We start from the raw sequence: 24438 nt of genomic DNA, 5'->3' as shown, positions 1-24438 counted from the left end.
TTCTTTTTTAAAGATCTGCTTATTTATTATTAAGTATGCAGTGCTTTACCTGCATGCACAATTGCAGGCTAGATGTGGTTGACGGGAATTGAACTCAGGACCTCTAGAAGAACAATCAGTGCTCTTAACCACAGAACCATCTCTCCAGCCCCGCTAAACTTTCTATAAGTCTTCTTACCATTTCTTTACTCAGATTTGCTAATCATAGAAAACTCCGCTAGAATGGCCATTTTCCTATGGTTCTTGCTGTTGAAAGCACTCGTCAAAATTGACAGTCCAGTGGTCAAAAATTAGACCAGTCAAACTTTCAGCTAGAGCATCAGCTGTTAGCTTTAGGCAGGGCCGGAGGGCCCTTAAGAATTCAACGAATGATGGGATTCAAAACAAAAAAACGCATTCACACATAGACTTTGAAACTTGAAGATGGAGATGTACCTTCAGGATGGATTTACTGTGTTTGCTTTTGCAGTGGCGCATGTTATGATGCTTAGACATTTTTTGGAGACTTATACATACATCCTGCTCTTGGAGAGAGTCATAGTTTTGGCCCCAAACCAGTCCAGAACATTCAGTAGTTTTGTCTTTGTAAACCTCCATGAGAGGGTTTCCTAGAGCTCTCAAGTTACCTTTGTGTCAGCTGTGTTGCCATACTGCTGGAGTGCCCTGTGCCTTCCTCACCTTATTCCCTTTTTGTTGTTTGTTTTGTTTTTTAAATATTTTATTTAATTTTTAAATTTTTATGTGTCTTAGTATGAGAATGCCATGTGGGTGCTGGGAATTGAACCTGGGTCCTTTGGAAGAGCAGGCCGTGCTCTTAACCCCTGAGCCATCTCTCCAGCCCCTTGTTTTGTTTTTTTCCAGACAGGGTTTCTCTGTATATCCTTGGCTGTCCTGGAACTCACTCTGTAGACTAGTCTGGCCTGAAACTCATGCCTGCCTCTGCCTTCCCAAGTGCTGGGATGCACCACTGCTGCCTGGCTCTACTGTGTTCTTTATTGGGAATGAAGAATTTAAGAGTGGTGTAATATAATATATAGTTGAAGAAAGGCCTTTCCCCCAGAACTTTGCCCTAACTTCTGCTTTCCATAGCTCTTATTGCTGGGATTTGGTGCTGTCTTGGAGCCTTTTTTATTTTTTTAAATTTATTCAGATTACATCTCAGTTGTTATCCCATCACTTGTATCCTCCCGGTCCTCCCTCCTTCCCACTTTCACCCTATTCCCCTCTCCTAGGCCTGTGACTGAGGGGAACCTCCTCTCCTACTATATGGTCATAGGCTGTCAAGTCTCATCTTGGTAGTCTGCTTATTCTTTCTTTGAGTGCCACCAGGCCTCCCCACCAAGGGGAAGTGGTCAAATATGGGGCACCAGAGTTCATGTCAGAGTCAGACCCTGCTCTCCATGTAAGTGTGGAGAATGTCCTGTCCATTTGTCTTGGAACCTTTGATGCAGAAGGTAACCTAATAGGCCTTACCTAGCCTGATGATTTATTTGGTGGAGATAGGTGGACTTAGAAGATAAGATGTATGGCTGTGGTCTTTCATGTGGCCTAGTGCCTGCTCTCAGTTAGGGGACAGTTGTTCAGCCATAGACCTGCAGGTTGAAGAAGACAATTGTAAGAAAGTATTGCACATCAGGTACGTGGCAACGTACCAGGATGTGTTTGGGATGTTGTCACTCTACTCTCCCTCCTCACATCACTGCCTGGTGGAAGAAATCGGAAATACAATACCATAAACTTAAATAATTCATACTTCTGTAATTGGGGCAGAATTGGGTGAGAGTGGAAAATAACTCACTAAGAACAGTACAACATCTGTGATAAACTCTTTCACCCCTCCCTAACTTCTAAGGGTTGACACTTCAGTATATACACTAATGGCTATTTTCCTGTCTTCATGTACTATTGTTACCTTTCCTTGCCCTTCAGGACAGGGTTTTTCTGTGTAGTCTTGGCTGTTCTGGTCTCATTTTGTAGACCAGGCTGGCCTGGAAGAACTCAAAGAGATCTGCCTGCCTCTGCCTCCCAGTGCTGGGATTACAGGCGTGGGCCAACATTCCTGGCTTTATTGTTAGCTTTTGATAACTCCCATTTCTTAGCTAGTGTAAAGGCATGGCTTTTTATTAATTTAAGCAGTTTTCCTTTTCTTTTTTTGGTTTTTCGAGACGGGGTTTCTCTTGTTATCTTGGCTATCTTGGCCTTGCTTTGTAGACCAGGTTGACCTCAGACTCACAGTTCTCCTGCCAGCCTCTGCCTCCTAAGTGTTGGGACTAAAGACATGTGCCACCACACTCGTTGGAATTAATATATTTCAAGGTTATCACTTTCATATCTTTGTAATCCCAGGAAGGAAGTTCCAAATTATCAGCATCCTCTCTTGGGCCCTTTTTGAATTATGCTGCACACATCTCAGGACAACTATCTCTTGGCCTGTTTGCTCTACTCTCTACTGACTTTTCTTTGTAAGTATGAGAGCTGCTACTTCACTGCCTACCATAGGTGCCTCCCCAGACTGTTGGCTTGAGCATACCACTATTGGTTGCTGCACTCTAAAATATTTGAGTAGCCTGTGCTTTCATGTTTATTTGGTAATGCTGTATTCCTTATGTCCTTAGAAAGTAATCTTAAGACTTTTTTTTTTTTTTTTGTTTTTCAAGACAGGATTTCTCTGTGTAGCCTTGGCTGTCCTGAGCTCGCTTTGTAGACCAGGCTGTCCTCGAACTCACAGTGATACACCTGCCTCTGCCTCCCGAGTGCTGGGATTAAAGGTGTGCGCCACCACTGCCCGGCTGTAATCTTAAGACTTAACAAGTATTTAATAGTACCATCCCCACTTTTGTAATAAGGGCATGATGCAAGGAGAGCTCAGTCACTTGGGAAGGTTTGCAAGGTCATAGAACTGGTTAATGGCAGTACCTAGCTTCAGGGATCACACTCTAGAATCTGCTTTTCTGTTCTGGGGGAAGAGGGAATCCATTGGGGCAGGTTTGCTTTCAGGAATCTCAGTTGGTTTGAATGGTTCATAATATGTATATGTACAAAATAGACTCCAGAAAGGATCTTGGAAAAGAAGAAAGAGCTACCTCTGATCAGAGGAAAGGATGTAGCATAGAGGCAGGGCCTTCAGTACTCAGCAGGGTGAGAAATCAAAAGAGGGGTGAGAAACTTTGTACAGCTTGCTTGTCTGTCTGTCTTTCTTTCTTTCTTTCTTTCTTTCTTCTTCTTCTTCTTCTTCTTCTTCTTTTTTCCTGAGACAGGGTTTCTATTTGTAGCCCTGGCTGTCCTGGACTCACTTTGTAGACCAGGCTAGCTTTGAACCCACAGAGATTCTCCTGCCTGAGCCTCCTAAGTGCTGAGATTTAAGGCATGTGCAACCACCACCTGGCTTATTCTTTCTTTTTTTTAAATAAATTTTTAAAAAGATGTGTTGATTTATTATTTATACAGTGTTCTGCCTTCATGTAACACCTGCACTCCAGAAAAGGGCACCATTATAGGGTTCTTATAATAGATGATTGTGCGTCACCATGTGGTGGGAATTGAACTCAGGACCTTTGGAAGAGCAGCCAGTGCTTTTAGCCTCTGAGCTAACTCTCCAGCTCACATTTTTATTCTTTCATCTATCTGGTCGGTAAAAGCAGTGCTGACATTGAAATCACTGGCGGGAACACTTGTTTAACTTCATCCTGAGAAAAGTTCCTTCTAGAGCACCAGCTGCCTTGATTTGAGTCACTTCTGTGTTTCCTTTTGATAGTCTAGTGAGTCTGAGTGAAATGAAAGGAGGTTTTTTGACGTTTTGTTCTTTTTGAAACAGGGTTTTTCTGTGTAGCCCAGGCTGGCCTGGAACAGAGGGTCTGCCTGCCTCTGCCTCCCTCTGAGTTCAAAGGGGTGTGCCACCACTGGCCAGCAAAATAAAGGAATTTTGGGAGTGGGAGATATTTAGTAAACTGTGGCAAAAATAGAGCCACAGAGAGTACACTTGGCCCAGTCGTGTTGAGATCAGTTGTCTGAACTAGGTGGTCTAGAAAACGTGACCCTTAAGCCTTTCAACACTACTTGTGCTGGTACAATCTAGTTTTAGTTTGTAGGTAATCCCTGCCCCCAACATTACTCAAAGGGACTGTCCTTTATGAGGACCCCTGTTCACAGTGTGTTTGCTGGATATAGTGGGTGATTTGCCACTGTGCCCTATATTGCAATGTAGTGAGAATTTGATAGTGAGCAAAGATGCTTTCCCTGTCTGTTCTAGAAACTAGTTGTAGTGTATGCCAATAACCTCAAAACTCAGGAGGCAGAGGCTGGCAAGAGCAGGAGTTCAAGGTTAGCTTTGACTTTGTAGAGAGCACAAGGTCAACCATGACTCTCTCTCATAAAGAAAGTGACCAGGAGGAGGAATGAACACACACACACACACCTTACTACAACATAATATATTTCTCTGCTTTCATACTCAGACTCCCTTATTGCACCTTGGTTTCTGTGACAGGCTGTTGTTAGACCATTTCTATGATGCCTCACTTCTCCAGCCAAACCCATTGGTTTTGGACTTCACAGTGAATTTACTCCAATTAGTTATTCACTAACTCATTCATTTCTCCAGCCTTTCCTCACTTCCTGTGTATTCTTTCTGTTTTGTGAGATGAGGAAGGTGTTTGTTGGATGGTATGAGACTCCCTGTATAGACCCTGCTGGCCTTGAACCTGCTATGGTCCTCCTGCCTCTGACTTAGGAGTGCCGAAATTACAGTGATGTGCCACCATATCTGGCAACCCTCCCAAGTTTCTAGAGCAGCAGCTCTGTCCAGTGTCCAGAAGATTATCTAGGCTGGTAGATATTACGCTGTGCATAAGTAATCCTTTGAAGTGGTCTGGAAAATTCAGTCAGTGCTGTTGTTAACTACTTTGACAGGCTTTAGAGAAAGTGGCCTCACTTTAGTCTTGTGGCCCTGAAAGCAGGTGGAGATCCGTGCTATTAACTAGACTTGATAATCATTCAATATTGCCAGCAGAGGTTAGTAAGAGTTCCGCAGGGCCCTCTGGGGAGAGACATGAGAGGTCCAGGATTTAGGGTGACAAGATCTAGATCATAATATTAAGCACCGATATGTCTTTTCTCATTCCTCTAATGCTGAAATGAGAACCTAACTTGAGAAGGCCAGACTCAGGTTGAGATGAGAACATTGGTAGTAGATTCAACTTCCTCGAGAGGGCTTCTGTCACCCCCAACGCTAACTATGCAACCTGTTAACCATACCAGTCATTTAGTACTTAGCCATGTATTGTATCTTTAGTTTTTAGAGCAGAGTGTTATCACCTGTCTCACGCTGAACCCCATTTTGTGATTGGAGCTTTGAGCAAGACTACCCATTTTGGCAATTTGTATATAGAGAAGGTTTAAACAAGGACTGAAAACTGAACTGTGCCACTAAGAAATGCTGGTGGCAGTTCCATTTGGAGTCAGCGGAAGCCAAGAAAGATGTACCTGATGGTTTAGGTAGGATGGCTCCCAAGTTGTAGACTTGGACCTTGTGTACTTCTGCAAGTTTTCTGGTATTTGAATTTCTGCTTATTGGGTAGTTTTCTGTCCCAGGCAGCAGGGACCATACAGGTGCCGGAGGTCAGTGCTTAGCAGTGGACAAGAACAAAGCATGGCTATCCACAGAGCTCATGTACAAGCGCAATGAACATAAGGCTATAAAAGGCTATAAAACAATATTTTGAATTTTTTTCTTTTCTCTTCGACACAGGGTTTCTCTGTAGCCTTGGCTGTTCTGGACTCCCTCTGCATACAAGGCTGGCCTCAAAGTTACAGAGATCTGCTTGCCTCTGCCTCTTGCTGGGATTTCAGGCATGCAGCACTGAGCCTGGCTTGACTTTATTTTCAAATAATGATACTCACTTTTGTTTGCTGTTCATTTGAGCATTTAATTTTGTGTAGTGTCTCTTTTGACACTTAAAACAGCTCAGTGGTAGTAGTTGTGATGTGTGCGTGCCAATCTTCTCTTTATAGTTGAAGAGCATGGAGTAAAGCCATTCCTTACTTTTCCTCCCATAGGGAGACATCAAACACAGATTTACTATTTTAACCAGCTCTAGGAATAGAACATGTTAGTTACATGCATATCATTGTGCAAAAGATTTTCTGTACTTTTGTTTCAAATTTTATTTTATTTTTTGTTTTTTACTCTCTTGGTTTTTTGAGACAGGGTTGCTCTGTGTAGTCTTAGCTGGCCTGGAGTCCCTTTGTAGACCAGGCTGGTCTTGAACTCACATAGATCCGCCTGCTTCTGCCTCCCGAATGCTGGATTAAAGGCGTGTGCCACCATGCCTGCCTGTTTCCAATTTTATTTGAGGGCATGAGTGCCACAGTGCCTTTGAAAGGTCAGAGGACAGCTTTTAGGAGTAGCTTCTGTCTTCTACTGTGTGGTTCCTGGGATTGAACTCAGGTCAGCAGGCCTGGCCAAAGAGTGCCTTTACCTGCTGGGTGATCTTGGTGGTTCTTCCAGAATGTCTCTTTTTGTAAAGGTAAAATTTAAATCTGTTATCTATTAAGGTTGTCCTATTACTACATCACGGCAATTATAGTTCTACTCGCTGTTTCTAAGAATTTAAGCTCCATTATTATATAAATAGTTACCAGTGAATTTTTTAGCTGTGTTTTTATGTATGTTTAGCTTACAGCTAGGTAATGTTTACCAAGTGTATCTGTGTAATAACTTTTGTTTTGTTTTTTTGAGACAAGGTTTCTCTGTGTAGCCGGGGCTGTCCTGGATTAACTTTGTAGACCAGGCTGGCCTCGAACTTACAGAGATCTGCCTGCCTCTGCCTCCCAAGTGCTGGGATTAAAGGCGTGCACCACCACCCAGCTTCTATGTAATAACTTAATAACACCTCATTGGCTAGAAACATCTCAACATGTGCCTATGACACTTGATTTTCTTTAAAATGTTTTAAAATTTTTTTTGTTTTATGTGTATGGGTATTTTTTAAAAATATTTTTTATTAATGTATTCATATTATATCTAAATTGTTATCCCATCCTTTGTGTCCTTCCCATTCCTCCCTCCCTCCCATTTTCCCCCTACTCCCCTCCCCTGTGACTGTGACTGAGAGGGACCTCCTCCCCCTGTATATGCTCATAGGGTAGCAAGTCTCTTCTTGGTGTGTGTGGGTATTTTGCCTGTGTGTATGTCTATGTATCACCTGCTCTAACCTTTACAGGCCAAAAAGGGGGTTGGGTCCTCTGAAACTGGAGTTACAGATGGTTCTGAACCATCATATGGGTGCTGAGAATTGAACCAGATCCTCTGGAAGAGCAGCCAGTGTTCTGTTTTTCTTTTCTTTTCGTTTTGTTTTTTGAGACAGGGTCTCTCTGTGTAGCTTTGACTGTCCTGGACTCACTTTGTAGACCAGTCTAGCCTCAAACTCACAGCAGTCTGCCTGCCCCTGCCTCCTGAGTGCTGGGATTAAAAGCGTGTGCCACCATGCCCAGCTGTAGCCAGTGTTCTTAACCGTTGAGCCAACTCTCCAGCCCCAATACCTCACTCAACACTTAATAACTCCCCGTCTGCCGTGGTCCCCCCGCCCCCCCGCAACCCCCAGCCCCGCCCCACCCTGCCATTAAAAAAAAAAAAAAAAAAAACAATCTCTTTAGCCCTGGCTGGCCTGGAACTCAATATGTAGACCAGACTGGCCTCAAACTCAGAGATCCAGCTCCTCCTTTTTCTGTGAGTGCTAGAATCAAAGATGTGTGTCACCACAGGTTGCTGCCTTCTTGCTTTCTGAACATACGCTGGAGCTCTTTACTGTAGAAGCCCACTGGTAGCTGTACTTCTCACACTCTGCTTGCACGTAACAGTGCCGTGCAGCTGGGAGATGCTGTTGGGCAACTGAAACAAATGTAACCAAAGGCCAAGGAAGTAGTTCAGTCAGGCGTCTCTCACAGCAGCCTTAAAAACCAGCAGCCAGCATCAGGTGTGAGGCACATTCGTAATCGGAATACTTGAGGCTGAGGCAGGAGGATCTCAATTTTGAGGTTAGCCTAAGGTTCACAGTGAGCCCATTAAAAAACAATGTCATAAAAATAAATACATTTACAAGTCTTTAAAAAAAAAAAGTCAAGCCAGGTGGTGGTGGCGCACACCTTTAATCCCAGCACCTGGGAGGCAGAGGCAGGCGGATCTCTGTGAGTTCAAGAACAGGCTAGTCTACAAAGTTAGACCAGGACAGCCAAAGCCAAGGCTATAGAGAGAAACCCTGTCTTCATCCCCCACCCCCAAATGTCATGGGCTGGATAATGACTCAGCAGTAAAGAGTTTTCCTTGGCATGTTCAAGGCCTTGAGTTCTTATTTCTACTCCCCCACATAAAAGGCATCTGATTAAATGAATTAGACCCATACTGTCACTTTACTACAGTCTCACTCATCCTATCAGTTAATCTGGAAGTCCAGCTTTGTCACCTCAACATACTTTGTACATTGTCAGCTGTGAATAGTTTTGAATACATCTTGACTCAGCAGGTCTTATTTCTCTTTGTGTTGTTTCAGTGTGGCCAGAGTGGCTTTTTTATCTTTATTTTTAAAGATTTATTTATTAAGTATACAGTGTTCTGCCTTGCATGTATGCCTGCATGCCAGGAGAGGGCACCACATCTCGTTACAGATGGCTGTGAGCCACCATGTGGTTGTTGGGAATTGAATTCAGGACCTTTGGAAGAGCAACCCCTTAGATGTTTTTAAAGTCAGGTGTCTATCACTTTGAGCAGCTATAACTGGAATAGCTCCCATATCCCACACCTGGGATTAAAACAAAAACATGTTTACATAACATAACTGAGTTTTTAAAGAAAACAAAACTTTCACAACAGCTATGCATTCTAGAAGTGAAAGTACAAGAGTGTCTTCTGGGAAGATAAGGAGATAAGTCACCAAAGTGCTTGATTTGCAATCATAGGACCTGAGAAACCGTGTTAAGTTAAAAAAAAGTCTAGATGAGGTGACATGTGGGCTCACTTTTTGTTTTTTTGAGACAGGGTTTCTCTGTGTAGCCTTGGCTGTCCTGGACTTACTTTGTAGACCAGGCTGGCCTTGAACTCACAGCAATCCGCCTACCTCTGCCTCCTGAGTGCTGAGATTAAAGGTGTGTGTCACCACCGACCGGCAGGCTCAATTTTCTTAACAATTATGTTTTATTATGAAGTTATCAAACAAGCGTACCTCCCTTATAACCCGACAAGCATAAACCTAAGGAAAAGCAGATTAAAGAAGACAAAAATGAAACCTTCTGGGTACTAGTTCCCAGGAGCGACTCTCCTGGCGCCCTCAGCAGGATTTCTGCTGGAACCTGGAGCAACTGGAACCCGAACCTCCGCTGGAGCCAGGAGCAGCAGTTGAAGCCTTCACTGCAGGGTTCTCCCAAGGAGCATCTCGAAAGCCAACAGTGAACAACCGCCCAATTCCAAGTCTCCAAAGACCACGCCTCCTGTTTTGGGGGTCACATTTTTATCTCCTCAGAATTTGTTTAAGGATGTTTTCCAGCTGGTAACAGCCAATCTCCCCCACAAAGTAGACTTCTAAGGGATAAACATCACCTGCTCTCACAAGTCTGTTCCTTATCCCACACTGGGGATCTAAACAAAAACATGCTTATCTCTCCTTCAGTGACATTTATTGTAATTTCAGTATTGGGGAGGTGGTGACAGATTCTCTGGGACTTACTGGCCATCCAGCCTAGCCCACTTAACAAGCTTTAGGCTAGTGAGAGATCCTGTACACACGTGTACACACACACACACACACACACACACAGAGAGAGAGAGAGAGAAGGAATGGATGATTAAATGAATGGCTTCTGTTTCCTGTATCCCTACTTGGGTCACAGGGCTGTTTCCAAGGACTGCTTATTTGCTTATTCCCCACTCAAAATTGTGACAGGAAGCCTGAAGGCATTGAGCTGAGCTAAGCCTTCTGGGCAGAAATGGTGGTTTTAGTGACTGTCAAGGACTATATATGCCCCATACACAGTATGTGTTCCTGTGGGCAAACAGATGGGCAGGGGGTCTGATAGCTTTTGGCATTTGTGCCACATGTCTTCTCTAGGTGGTTTGTGAAGGGATAGCGTGTATTGGAATTGTGTGGAAGGTTTAAAGACAGTAGACAGTGAGAACAGCTTTAAGTGTTCTTTTGGAGGAAAGTAGGGCTCAGTGGCTATTTCTTTTAAATTTTACTCTTATGTAGTCTGATGTCAGAATGAGGACATCAGATAAACAAAGGTCATTGAATCTTGTGTATAGCTTGCTAATGGGGTTTCTTGTGCTGGGAATGTTTGTTTCGGGGGCAGAGTCCTGTTACTTTGACCAGGCTGGCCTTAAATTGATTGTTCTGAGCAGTGAGACCTGTAGATAATGCCACTGTGCCTTGCCTTGCTGCATGTTGGTCAGGGGGCTTTGTCCTGTCTCTCACAATGAAGGCTGTTGTAACGGGGAGTGTAATAAGTAGCCATCAGATGCATATTGATCGTTTTCTTCACTCTGGTGACCATATTTGGAAAACTGGTACAATTGAGGCAGATAACAGTAGGGACTAGTCAAGTGAGACTGACCTATAGTGATGGGAAAGCAACAGCTTAAGGTACCCACACTAAGGTGTGGGTACAGTTTTGTTTTCTGTCCTGTCATGTGTCATACCCTCCTCCCCCAGCTCTGGCTGTCCTGAAACAAGTCAATGTAGACTAAGTTGGTCTTGAAACCAGAGATCTGCCTGCCCCCGCCTCCCATGTGCTGGGATTAAAGATGTGAGCCCTCTGTGGTGGGTACAGTTTTGATTATAAGCGCTACTATGGCTTACCTTTAAAATGTGGAAATAGGTGTTATATGCCCGGTGGCCTTTTCCCTAGCTTTTCTCATTTTATTGTCATAGTTGTTGTACATTTTATTTAATCTCATAGACACATTTGCTCTTTTTAGTGCTGCCTTTTCCCTCTGAACATGAAGATGTTCTGTAGGGGCCACTTCAAGTTGCTTCCCAGTTTAGACTGTTTTTGTTTTTTGTTTTGTTTTGTTTTTTGAGACAGTTTTTCTGTGTAGCCTTGGCTGTCCTGTACTTGCTTTGTAGACCAAGCTGGCCTTAGACTCATAGAGATCTGTCTGCTTCCAAGTACGGAGATTGAAGGCATGCACCATCCACCATGCCTGGCTTGTTTAGATTTTTTTTTTTTTTTAAAGATTTATTATTTTTATAGTATTCTGCCTGCATGCAAGCCTGCCTGCCACAAGAAGGTGCCAGATGTCATTACAGATGGTCATGAGCTGTGGGAAAGACTAAGCTTTGTCACAGGTGAAAGCAGTCTTGGCGGGCTTTACCCTTGGACACCCCATAAATACCCTGAGATAGACTTAGTGGAGCCATCCTGGGCCTGAAATTCAGGAAACAGACCTGGGAACACCACCTGGATTATTGTTTTTCTAATCCACCCTCAATGGGAGAAGGAGACTGCCCTTCGCACGTGACACAGTCAGGCAGAGAGGAGAGAGCAGCAGCAGGTTCAGACAGGGCTTGCACTCATGTGGATCAGTGAACAGGCTAGACCAACACACAGGCCAGAGACACCTAAAGACCTGTACCGTGAAACTGATACCGAAAGATTCACTCTTTTTTCCCTTTAATCTGTTTTACCTCTTGTGTAAGCTAGTTGGGTTGTATAATAAAGTTTAATTGTTAAGAAACAGAGCCTACAGTGAGCCACCGTGTGGTTGCTGGGAATTGAACTCAGGACCTTCAGAAGAGCAGGTGGTGCTCTTAGAAACCTCTGAGCCATCTCTCTAGCCCCCAGCATAATTTTGGTAAGGATCTGTGTGAATGTGTGCTGGAGTGAAAGGATACACAAGTTTAGGTGTATAGACTTCCAGACCAGAGGACAGCTAGTAGTCCATTCCCTCCACCCTGTGGGTCCTTTGCTGGCTGAGTCATCTCAAACCCCTTTTACTCTTTATTTAATTTACTGATTTTGAAGAACTCAGGATTAAACCCAGGGTCTTGAACATCTCAGGCAAGTGTTCTACCACTGAAATATACTCCCCAAACCCACAATTTTACATTTTTATTTATTTTTTGTTATTGATATTATTTATTTTGGTGTGATGTCTGTCCCCGGCTGGTGTCAATATGCTCACAGTAGTCCTCCTGCCTCACCCTCCTGAGTACTGGGATTACAAGTATGTTCCATCATCTTTGGACTATTACTATTATTGTCTTTCTAATACTCAAACCCAAAACAGATCATTGAAAATATTTTTAAAAATAGCTGGGTGGTGGTGGTGTACACCTTTAATCCCAGCACTCAGGAGGCAGAGTTGGGTGGCTCTCTGTAAATTGAGGCCAGCCTGGTCTACAGAGTAAGTTTCAAGAAAGCCCAGGGCTATACAGAGAAACTTTATCTCGAACAACCGGAAAAAAAAAAAAAAGTGTAGGGTTATTGAAAGAGAATTTCATTCTTAACTGGCTCTAAAAACCAAATAGAAAAAAAAGAAGATATTAAGGAATGAAACATGAGTGCATCTAGCCCACGCCTTAAACTTGAACTGTATGTAACGATGATGTTAAACTTAACCTTCCTGCCTCCATCTCTAGTTCTGGAGTTACAAGTGTCGGCCAACATGCTTGGTCATGTTGGGGAATAAAATGGCGGGCACACAGGCTGGTGGATGGCTCAGCAGCGTTTAATAGCACTAATTCTTTTCTTTTCTTTCTTTTCTTTCTCTTTTTTTAATTTTTTAGAGACAGGGTTTCTCTGTGTAGCCTTGGCTGTCCTGGACTCACTTTTTTAGACCAGTGTGACCTCAAACTCACAGCGATCTGCCTGCCTCTGCCTCCCAAGTGCTGGGATTAAAGGCATGTGCCACCACACCAACTGATCATTTTGGTTTGGTTTGGTTTTTTGAGACAGGGTTTCTCTGTATAACAACTCTGGCTGTCTTGGAACTCCGTCTGTAGTCCAAGCTGGCCTTGAACTCACGGAGATCCACCTGCATCAGCCTACCAAGTGCTGGGACTAAAGGCGTGCACCACCATGTCTGGCTTCTAAATCATCTTTCTATCCATGAAGACACAAGTATCTTTGCTAGAGATTTAACAAATACTTTAAATTGGGCTAAAGTCTCCTGGAAAGTATTAATATGAAAAAATACTCTATTAGTAGCTTTGTTCAATCAATTGAGTTATCCTAAGAGGTTAACTGTGTATTAGGTAGGCACTTTGAATTGCTGTGTATTAGTTTTTCTCTTCCTCTGAAATAGGGCTGCTTCCTTCTCTCCAATGAGTATGAAGGCAGAGATCATACAACCTACAAATTTTCTTTCTTTCTCTTTTGGTTTTTCGAGACAGGGTTTCTCTGTGTAGCCTTGGCTGTCTTGGACCCGCATTGTAGACCAGGCTGGCCTCGAACTCACAGGGATCCACCTGCCTCTGCCTCCCAAGTGCTGGGATTAAAAGCGTGCGCCACCACCACCTGGCAAGTTTTCTTTTTTCTTACCTTTTGGATACAGAGTCTCATGTAGCACAGGCTTCCAGGCGCAGGGACCACAGGCCTGTCTTACCTGACCCACACTGATTATTATTCTTTTTTTTTTTCTAAATATGTAATGCTTCATGAATTTGCATGTCATCCTTGCACAAAGGCCATGTTATCTTTTCTGTTCCAGTTTTGGTGCTGCTGAAGCAAGCACTTTATTTTAGTTTTTTAAGATATTGGGGCTGGAGAGATGGCTCAGCAGTTAACAATGCTGGCTGATCTTCCAGAGGACCCAGGTTTGATTCCCAGCACCCAGATGGCAGGCCATAACTCTTAAGTTCAGTTTCAAAGGATCTTATAACCTCTTCTGGCCTCTGAGGGCATCAGGCATTTACATGGTACCAGCCATATAAGCAAAACACCTATCATACAAACACGTGTGCCCTTGGACACGATGTTTTTATTGCTGCTTGCTTCACCCCACCCCATTTAAAAATATGGGTATTACTATGTAGCCTTGGCTTCATAGTTCCCTATGAAGATCAAGATGGCCTCAAATACATAGGCATCCTCCTGCCTCATTTGCTTTGCTTTTGTAACTAACTGTTAAGCACAGGTATTCAAGCCAACAGCACCATTCCATTACCGAGAGAGTTTCATCAGAAACGTATTTTGTTACTAAGTTTTTGAGCCGGCCATGTTCCATTTACTTTTGTTTTAGAGAAGTTAAGTCTGTTTGTTTTAAAGATTTTATTTATTTCATGTATGAGTGCTTTATCTGCACGTACACCTCTGTGCCAGAAGAGGGCATCAGAACTTAGTTTAGATGGTTATGAGCCACCATGTGGTTGTTAGGAATTGAACTCAACACCTCTGGAAGAGCAGTGCTCTTAACCTCCGAGCCATCTCTCCAGTTCATTAGTGGAGTGGTTTTCTACCTTTTAATTTTTTTATTTTTCAAGACAGGGTTTCTCTGTGTAGCCTTGGCTGCCCTAGACCAAGCTGGTTTGTAGACCAAGCTGGCCTTGAACTTGCAGTGATCTGCCTGCCTCTGTCTCTGTCTCCCTAGCGCTGGGATTAAAGAGAGGGCAAGTTTTCTATCCACTGTTACATTGCTAGCCCCCACACATTTTTTCCTAAAAGATTAATTTATTTTTATTTTCTGTGTATGAAGGTTTTGCCTTCTTGTCTGTCTGTACATTGTATTCATGCTTGGTGCCTGTGGAGCCCAGAAGTGGGCTTTGGATCCCCTGGAATTGGAATTACAGTGTGAGCTGTGACGTGGATGCTGGGAATTGAACTCAGATCCTCTGAAAGAACAACCAGAACTTTTAACTACCCGGCCATCTCTCCAACTCCCCCCCCCCCCACCCCCCAACCCACCTTTGGAGATGGAGTCTCAAAAAACAGGGTCTCTGTAGCCCTGGCTGTTCTGGGACTCACTATATAGACCATGCTGGCCTCGGAACTCACAAAAATATGCCCGACTCTGCCTCCTGAGTGCTGGGATTTAAGGTGTGTCTTGCTATTCCCAGAATTACCACGTTCTTTTACATTTCATGCTTGTTTTCATGTATATGGGTGTTTTATCCGCATGTATGTGTGTACCATGAATATATGCAGTACCTTAGGAGGTCAGAAGTGGGTTCACATTCCCTGTAAAGACCTTGTAGATGCTAAGAGTCAAGTACAGGTTCTCTGGAAAAGCAGCCAGTTAGTCTAACCACTGACTCATCTCTCCAGCTCTAACAAATAATTTCTTGCTGGGTGGTGGTGGTGCACGCTTTTCATCCCAGCACTTGGGAGGCAGAGGCAGGTAGATCTCTGTGAGTTCGAGGCCAGCCTGCTCTACAAAGTGAGTCCAGGACAGCCAAGGCTACACAGGCCCTGTCTGGAAACACCAAAACCAAACAAACAAAAAACAAAACAAAACTTTCTCAACTCATTCATTGAACCTAGAGACACCACTTTGCAAGGTTTCTTCAGAGCAGCAATATTCTTAGTTCATTTTAAAAAGATTTAAAATTCTGGATCTGTATGTGGGTGGGTGTACATGTGAGTGCTGTGCTCTTGGAGGCCAGAAGAGGGTGTCAGATTCCCTGCCTGTGAAGTTGGCCATGTAGTTAGACAGTTGTGAGCTATCTGATGTGGGTGTTGGGAACTGAACTTGGTCCTCTGAAAGAACACCATGCACTTTTTTTTCTCCTTTTTTTTTTTTTTTTTTTTTTTTTTGGAGACAGGGTTTCTCTGTAGCCCTGGTTGTCTCGAACTCAGACATCATTTTTCATCTGCCTTCTGAATGCTGGGATTAAAGACTTGTTCCATCACTTCCCCAGCCCTATCATGTACTCTTAAATGTACCTAGTTCTTTTTGTTTATGAACCTTAAAAGGCTTAGGTGAGTGAGATGCAGAAGCAGGTGTTCACCTCCAGTAAGCTAGCACTAGAGTGCTACTTCATGTTCCTTTAAGTGATGGGGACTGCCTGCTTGCCAACTATAGTGCCCTCCCCCTGCCCCCACCACAGGGCTTGTCTTTTTAGGTAGCCCTGGCTGTCCTGGACTCGATTTGTAGACCAGTCAGGCCTCAAACATGCAGGATTTGCCTGCCTCTGCTTCCTGAGTGCTGAGATTAAAGGCGTGTGCCACCACGCCCAGCTAACTACTCTGGTCTTGGAGGAAGCATGGCCATTATGTTCCAGAATCCTTTCATGTTCTGCCATCAAAGAACCATGGAAGTATGCTACTGTTCCATGAGCCTCTCAACATGTGTTCTTACTTGAGTTCTGCCTGAGGCTGGAGAATTATAAAATAAAATGTAATTGTATGAATGATCTCAAGGGGGAAGTAGTAGTTGCCCTTGGATACCCAAAGTTCTGCCCACTTGTCTTTTCATCCTAGTTCCTATCAAGAGATGCCAAGTGATTATTACTATTTTGACTAGGGACCTTCATAGCTTAAAAAAAAAAAGTGACTTTTGTAGATATGGCAGAGCTTGGGGGCTGGAGAGATGGCTTAGCCGTTGAGAACATTAGTTTCTTACGACCCATGTTCAATTTCTAAAGTGCACGCTGCAGCTTAAAACTACAATTCCAATCTTAAGAGACCAATACCTTCTTCTGGCCTTGATAGGAACCAGGCATGAACATGATGCACAGGCATAGTCAAACACTCATACACATAAAATAAAGATAAAATTAATTGAAATGAAAAGAATTGTTGAGTTTCTATAGGAGTGGCAGAAATTGGGGGCTAAAGAGATGGCTCAGTAGTTAAGAAAGCTTGCTGCTCTTGCACAGAACTCAGGCTTGGTTCCCGTAACTATTTGAAACTACTATTTAAGAGGTTCCGACCCCTCTTCTGACCTCCATTGACACCAAGCACACACAGGTACACATACATATATGCAAGCGAACACTCATAAACATAAAATTTCAGTGACCATAGGAAATGATGATGATGATGATGATTAAAAATACCTACATGCCAGAAGAGGGCACCAGATCTCATTACAGATGGTTGTGAGCCACCATGTGGTTGCTGGGAATTGAACTCAGGACCTTTGGAAGAACAGCTAGTGCTCTTAACCCCTGAGCCATTTCTCCAGCCCAAGGGAATTACTTTTAAAATGTGAAGAGGGGGCTGTATCCATTCATTGCATACTGGTCATCTTACTAATAGAATACAGAGCATTCTTTTTTGTTTTGTTCTGTATAACCCTGGCTATCCTGGACTTGATTAGTAGACCAGGCTGAGATCCACCACCTGCATCTGTCTCTGAGTATTGAGATAAAGGTGTGTGCCACCACTGCTCAGGGTGGGGTCTTCTTTTTTCTTTTTGTTTTGAGACAAGATTTCACTGTGTAGCGTTAGCTGTCTTGGACTTGCTTTGTAGACCAGGCTGGCCTTGAACTCAACAGCGATCTACCTACCTCTGCCTCCTGAGTGCTGGGATTAAAGACGTATACCACCATGCCCAGCAGGGTCTTCTATTTTAAGACAAATGATTGGTCACAAATAGCATTTGACCAGAGTGCCTCTCCTGCCTAGAATGGGAGAGCCATGCCTATTTCTATTAAGTAGATGTCTGACAGGCTTAGCAGTCACCATATCAAGTGTGTGTGTGTTTGTGTCTCAGATAGTCATTTCTGCAAGGACCAAGGTGCTACTGTAACAGGGAAAGGACTCTCAACAGAAGCAGGCTGTTACTGTCTGTAGTACTTTAATGGATATAGACAGACATCAGGATATACCACCAACAGCTGGGGTCCTAGAAACTTTAAAAATAAAGACTTATTTTTATTTCCTGAGTGTGAGTATTTTGCCTCTGTGTACATAGATGTGTGTGCCCCCACATGTGTATGTGTGTGCCTGGTGCCTGCAGAGTCAAGAGGGTGCTGGATTTCCTTGAACAGCCAGGTGGGTGCTGGGAACCCAGACCTGTAAGAGCAGCCAGTGTTCTTAACCTCTGGGCCACCCCAAGCCTATCTATATGTTACGTGGGCATCTCTTCATGTTGTATTTGCTTGCTGTTTATTTGGGGTGGTTTTTTTGTTTGTTTGGTTTTGCGAAGGTGGAGGTGGGGTAATGACAACAGGTCTTATACAGCCCTATCCAGCTTCAACAAACTCTTTATTGCCCTACCTCCAATATCGCTAATGCTGAGATTACCGCTACCACATTGCCCTCTCACACTGCAGCTTTGTTTTGTGTGTGTTTTGGTTTGGTTTTTGTTTCAGAGGAAGGGTTTAGACAGGATTTCTCTTTGTGTGTTCCTGGCATCCTGGAATTTACTCTGTAGACCAGGCTGGCCTCGAACTACCAGAGATCCACCTGCCTGTCTCCCACATTCTGGGATTAAAGGTGTTTACCAACACCTCTGGGCCTCAGGTTACATTTCTTCTTTTTTCCACCCATCTAAAAGAATGGATGAAATTCTGTCCTGTGCTTACTCAGCAAGACCTCTTCCTCACTGAACCATCTCTCTATATTCCCTTCTTGACATTTGAGGGTGTGATAAGGAGACCAAATTAAACACTACCATGTTGTTTTCTTGTCAAAATGGTAAAAATGTAAGTTGAAGCCTCTTAAGTTTCACAGTTATGGAATTACATATTTATGTATGTATGCAGGGAGACTTTAAAAGGGGAAAGATTTATACGATCTGAAGAGAAACTAGAGTATAGGGAGACTTTTTTTAAAAAGAAACTTGTGATTACAGTTTTTATATACTATCCTGGCTAGTTTTACATAATGTTATAATTCTTATATAAGGTTAATGGGTCTGGGGAGGTGGCTAAATGCTTAAGAGTACTTGCTGCTCTTGAAGAGGACCTGGGTTCAGTTCTGAGCACTCAAATGTTGCCTCACAACTCTCAGTAGCTCCAGTTCCAGGGTATCTTTGGACCTTCATAGGCATCAGACACATTGGCCTATTCATACATGCAAGCAAACACTCATATACATAATAAATTAGAAAAGAAAGTAAAGTTGGTGATAGAAAATTCTTTCCTTGGGCTAAAATAGGTCTGTAGGAAGGTCTTGGTGGTTTAGAGTAATTTTATCTGTGAGGGGCAGCCACTGTCAGAGAGTACACAAGTAGAACTATGGTTATTCATGTAGACAACCAGAGAAACAGGTGGATCTTAGAATGGAGCACTCTCTTTTGTCATTAGGTTTTCAGAGTTAGAGAAAGTTGGTTTGTTTCTTTTTATGCTCTACTAAGCTCATAGTCAGGTGGAGGGTGCTTTAGAAACTGAGAAGTCGGGGGCTGGAGAGATGGCTCAGAGGTTAAGAACACTGCCTGTTCTTCCAAAAGTCCTGAGTTCAATTCCCAGCAACCACATGGTAGCTCACAACCATCTATAATGAGATCTGGTGCCTTCTTTTGGTGTGCAGGTGTACATGCGGCCAAAACCACTGTATACTTAATAAATAAATAAATCTTATTAAAAAAAAAAAAAAGAAAGAAACTGAGAAGTCAGGGAGACTGTACAGTAGGTGCTTCCACACACCTACACTGGTTCTTTCAGGGCGCCACTTGAATCAACTGTGCTAGACTGTTTTTGTGGTCTAAAAGACAACGTCCTGTACTGTTCCAACTTCCAAATTTCATTCCCCCCTTCTGTCTCTCTGTTTCTTTGTCTCTGTCTCCCTCCCTCCTCTTGCTCCCACTCCACCTCTAGCTTTTCCTTCTCCCCAGGTTTCTTTCTCTGTGAGACTAGGCTGGCCTTGAACTCAGAGATCTGCCTGCCTCTGACTCCTGAGTGCATTACCACACCCAGCTGGATTCTTTGGGATTCTCTGAGGAAGGTAATTATGGCTTCTGCAGAGAAAGGTTTTTAGTTATTCCCTCCCAATTGTATCTCTTGTTTATTAGTTAGGACTTCTATCAGTTTAGAGGACACTCTGGCTTGTTCCAGTGCATAAAGGGCTAAAACCTCTAGTTCTCAGTATTAAGGAGGTCTTGTGAACATTTGGAAAAAAATCACTTGAGGATGGCAGATGCAGGGTTGTGGAAGATGGGATAAGCTAGTATTCAAAGAAATCTTAGCTATAATACCCTTAGTGTCCCCGGGTCCTACCAACGAACGTATTTGATGCACTGAGGTGTTAGGCATTTGGTCTGCAGATGCTAGATTTAGGTTGGCACCCCTGGATTGCAGTAGAATGTTGTACTTTTTTTTCTTTTTCTTTTTTTTAAAAATAAAAGCAAGTTGCCTGTCTAAGTTTGACTGCTTTGTTTTTTGTTTTTTGTTCTTGTTTTCCTAGACAGGGTTTCTTCGTATTGTAGCCCTGGTTGTCCTGGAACTCCCTTTGTAGACCAGGCTGGCCTCAAACTCACAGAGATCTGTCTGCCTCTGCCTCCCAAGTGCTGGCATTAGAGGCCTGTGCCACCACACCTGGCAGGTATAATTTAACTGAATAATTTGTTCCTTAGACTGTTGTTCCCTTTCTTGAAACCTCTAATTAGTATCAGAATAGGAAGTTGTAAACAACAGAAGTAAAAGTATGGTATTGAGTGCTTTTGGAGTTAGACATGCTAGTTGTTTTCTGAATGGTCTTTGTGGCGTGGAACCTGCTTGCCCACCTCTCTGTTCATGACTGCCATACCACTTCACCACTCCGGGCTTAGAGTCCCATGGTCCTATAAAAGGAACTTTATTTGCCTGTTTCAGTTGTCTTGGAGGCTTATGGCCTCCTGCTAACCTAGGCCTAGTCCTAGAAGCTTCTAGTCTCCATACAGTCTAACCTAGGCCTAGAATGTTTTGAGCCTGTAGACTTAGTGCTTATCACCCTTGTTCTTTCTGAGCTCTGGGCTGGCTGGTTGAACTCAGCTGTTCTGGCTCAAATTCCTCTCCCAGCTGACTTATTCAAGCTGGCTTTTCTCTCAGCCACTGAATTGCTCTGTTTGTCCTCAAACTACAGCAATCTTTTTCTGTTCTTCTGGCTGTCTTCATCTGAGTTAGTTCTCTCTCTGCAATCTCTATCTCTATTACTGTCCCAGTAAAACTGCCTCCTCAATCACTCTGCATTGCCCTTTAAGTAGCTTCCTCTCCCCCCCCCCCCCCTTTCTCGGGAAGAGTTGGGCATATCTTATTCTGCAAATCATTCTGATTCGTCAAATTTTCTGCCACTCAATAGACATTACTCTAGATGCTTCCTTCTACAAACTATCTTTACCTACCTTCATTGTTGGGATTAGAGACATGTATCACCACCCCTGGAACTAAGGTTTTCTTTACCTGAAATGCGTTTGATACCAGGCTGGCCTTGCACTCAGATCTGCTTGCCTTTGTCTTCTGGATTAAACCTGTTTGTATTCCAGCCGGATATGACCTCTTGCCAGACAGCCATGTTCTGAATTAAAATTCTTCATGGTCCAACAGTGGCTCAGCCTACCAAGGAGCTTAGATGTCACCTGGGCCCTAGAGCCCCAGGCTCTGAGGGGATCAGAATTGTGTTTTCTTGCATTAGTCCTGGCATCCAGTCATCATTTATAGCATTCTTCCCTGGGAATCTGGCATAGGAACCTCAGAAATTGCTTGAGTCTGCCCTTGAAACACAAGCCAATGTAGATTGTTAGTTGTCTTTGATACATTGAGAAAGCTTCTCCAAAAATAGTAGAAAGAGGGTGGGAGTGACTATCATTAGATTTTCAGGCCAGTTTTTTCCCCCTTTTTTCTTTATTCTTTTTCTTTTTTGAGACAAGGTTTCTCTGTGTAATAGTCTTGACTATCCTGGAACTCTTTTTGTAGACCAGGCTAGCCTCGAACTCACAGAGATCCATCTGCTTCTGCCTCCTGATTGCTGGGACTAAAGGCATGTGCTACTATGCCCAGCTCGTTCAGGCTCTTTCTTTATCATCCTGACCACATTTCTATTCTCCTTGCTTTCTAGCCAACAAGATAGCTAGTTGTATTCAAGTTTGTTTAGAACTGATAGTAAAAATGCCTTCCTTCCTGTCTTCTCATTCCCATGTTTGCTTTTGGACTGGACAAAATAGTGGATCTAAGTAATGTACTCACCAAGATGTACCCACTGCATTGCATTGGGGTTCGCCAGGCTAGAGTCTTGATCCTCCATTGAACTGTATATTCAGACCTTTATCAGTTACAGCCTCAGAAACGGGGTGGGGAAAGAGAACAAAATTACACTTAGTCATATTCACAAGTTAAAGATTCACAAGTCTACAGTGAAGACTTACAGATTTTTGTTTGGTGTGTCTGGTATGGCTCTATTCATTGTTTTTGATTGTGCAGTGGTTCAGAGTCATGGCTTTAAGGTTAATTAGGGACGATTTTAAAAATATAACGCTGAGTACTCACTAGGGACCACTTTATTGGAAGTATCAAAAACTATAAAGGTGTTCTAGACACTGCTGGCTGTGTAGTTCTGCGTATTGCTGCTTTCTGGTCTTACCCTGGTCAGGAGCTCAGTTGTAAACCCAAACCCACACACAGTCTGTGAGGCAAGATACACATCATGGGTAAGTTGCTTTCTCTAGATGTGCTTGACTCCAGGAAGAAACTTGGAGTTGTGGGTGTTGAAGGGGTACATTTTTATAAATATGTCTTAGAATGAAAAGGAAAGAATAAAAACACGAAAGATGTTGTGTTACAGCCTGTGAATTCAGGCTCTCTGGGGTAGAACTGAAGACCAGAGGCACAGAATATGGTGGTTCTGCATGGGTACTTGAGTCAGATTTGCCTAGATTCTTCCATGGGTTGGAAAATCTTTTCTCTTAGGCTTTGGGTGGTGTTCTGGGTTGTGCCTGCACTGCTTTATCATTAAAAGGTTGTAAATTTGTACTGGATTTAATAAGATTTTTCTTTTTCAGCACCCATAGTACGTTTCTTCACCTGAACGTCTAATGCATTTTGATGCCATTTCTATGGCAACCAGTGAACTCCAAGGGAGCAGATTCTATTTTTGTATGTAGCACAAGATTAGTGAAGGCACATCTAAAATTCTGTTGTATGTCGGAGCTGCTTTTTGAAGAGAATTGAGCTCATTCAGTACAAATTATTTTTTCATTAACTGTATAGCTTGACTGGCCTGGGACTCACACAGATCCCCCTTCCTTTGCCTCCTAAGTACTGGGATTAAAGGCACAAGTTCAGGTCTGGATAGCACAAAGTTTTAATGTTGACTACTGTATATTTTTTATTTTCTGGGTTCTTATTGTTGTTGTGTAACCATATGGTTTTTCTATGCCGGCGGCCCTTGCTCTGAATAATGACATGGAGACCTATTATTCTTATGACCTTAGGGCACTATAACTGGGCAGATACTCAGCTAGGCTAATACTGGCCTGGCCTATGTCCCACCATGGGGCCCTGTTACCTGTCACCTTAGTTTCATTCTGGCACCTGCATTACCAGTGGTGCCTCCCTTCTCTCTAGTCCCCACCTGAGACCCTCTCTTTCTGGTCCCGGAACTCCCATCTAAAAGCGCCAGCCGAGCTTTTGGCCTTTCAGCTATTTGCCAAATCAGAAGGTGATGAAAAACAATGTTTGACCAACAGAGCTAACTAACCAGTGGCCTGTGGAGTTTGAAGCACCAACCAAGGACCATGCACATACTGGTCCTAGGTCCTCTACGTAGATGTAGCCGATAGGGGCAGACCAAGTCTTCTGGGTCCACTAGAAAGGGAAGTAGGGGGAGGGGGTTATATCTGACTTAAACTCTGTTGCCTACTTTTTGCTTCCCCCTGATGGGACTGCCTTTCCAGGCCACAGGGGAAAGTGTGACTGAGAGTAGAGGAGGGAGGGGGTTATGACATGAGATGTAAAGTGAATAAATAAATTAATAAAAAGAAAGGAAACAACCTCTAAGACACTAAAACTGGAGATGCTTCATAATAATGACAATACCAAAGTCCAGCAAAGATCTCTGTTGCCAGAACAGAAATTAGCATTCGAATACACAGAGCACAAAGACATCATCACTCCAACATTGTTGTGTGTCTCCCATGTATATATAGGGTTTCTCTGTGTAGCCTTGCTTGTCCTGGAACTTGCTTTGTAGACCAGGCAGTCCTTGAATTTAGAGGTTTGCCTGCCTCCCAAGTACTGGGATTAAAAGTATAGGCCACCACCTCTGGCTTGTATATATGTTACACACACACACACACACACACACACACACACACACACACACACACTTTTTCTACATGTATGTGCTCCACAAAAGAACATCAGATCTCCTAGGAACTGGAGTTAACAAGACAGTTGTGATCACCTGATGTGGGTGCTGGGAACTGAACCTGGATCCTCTGGGAGAGCATCCAGTGCTTTTAACCTCAGCCATTTTCCAACCTGTTTGTTGTTTGTTCATTCATTAATGTTGTTTTTTGCTTACTTTGATTCCAAATAGATCCTCAGTAAAATCATTAATGACTTTATTCTCAGAGTGTACAGATTTGGGTGGGTT

At 43.3% G+C, this 24438-nt stretch overlaps 1 protein-coding gene and 1 pseudogene across 5 annotated transcripts in view; one reads left to right on the top strand and one right to left on the bottom strand.

Annotated features, from left to right (window-relative positions):
- Positions 1-24438, top strand: part of Brd4 (bromodomain containing 4) — an 83761-nt gene that overhangs the window by 10618 nt on the left and 48705 nt on the right. The window lies entirely within an intron of this gene.
- LOC127211109 (uncharacterized) lies at positions 13626-13720 on the bottom strand (annotated as a pseudogene).

Source organism: Acomys russatus, chromosome 28, assembly GCF_903995435.1.
Source record: "Acomys russatus chromosome 28, mAcoRus1.1, whole genome shotgun sequence".
In the NCBI taxonomy this organism is placed as follows: domain Eukaryota; kingdom Metazoa; phylum Chordata; class Mammalia; order Rodentia; family Muridae; genus Acomys; species Acomys russatus.
Note: the sequence above shows the minus strand (reverse complement) of the source record. Positions and strands in the feature narration are given on the sequence as shown.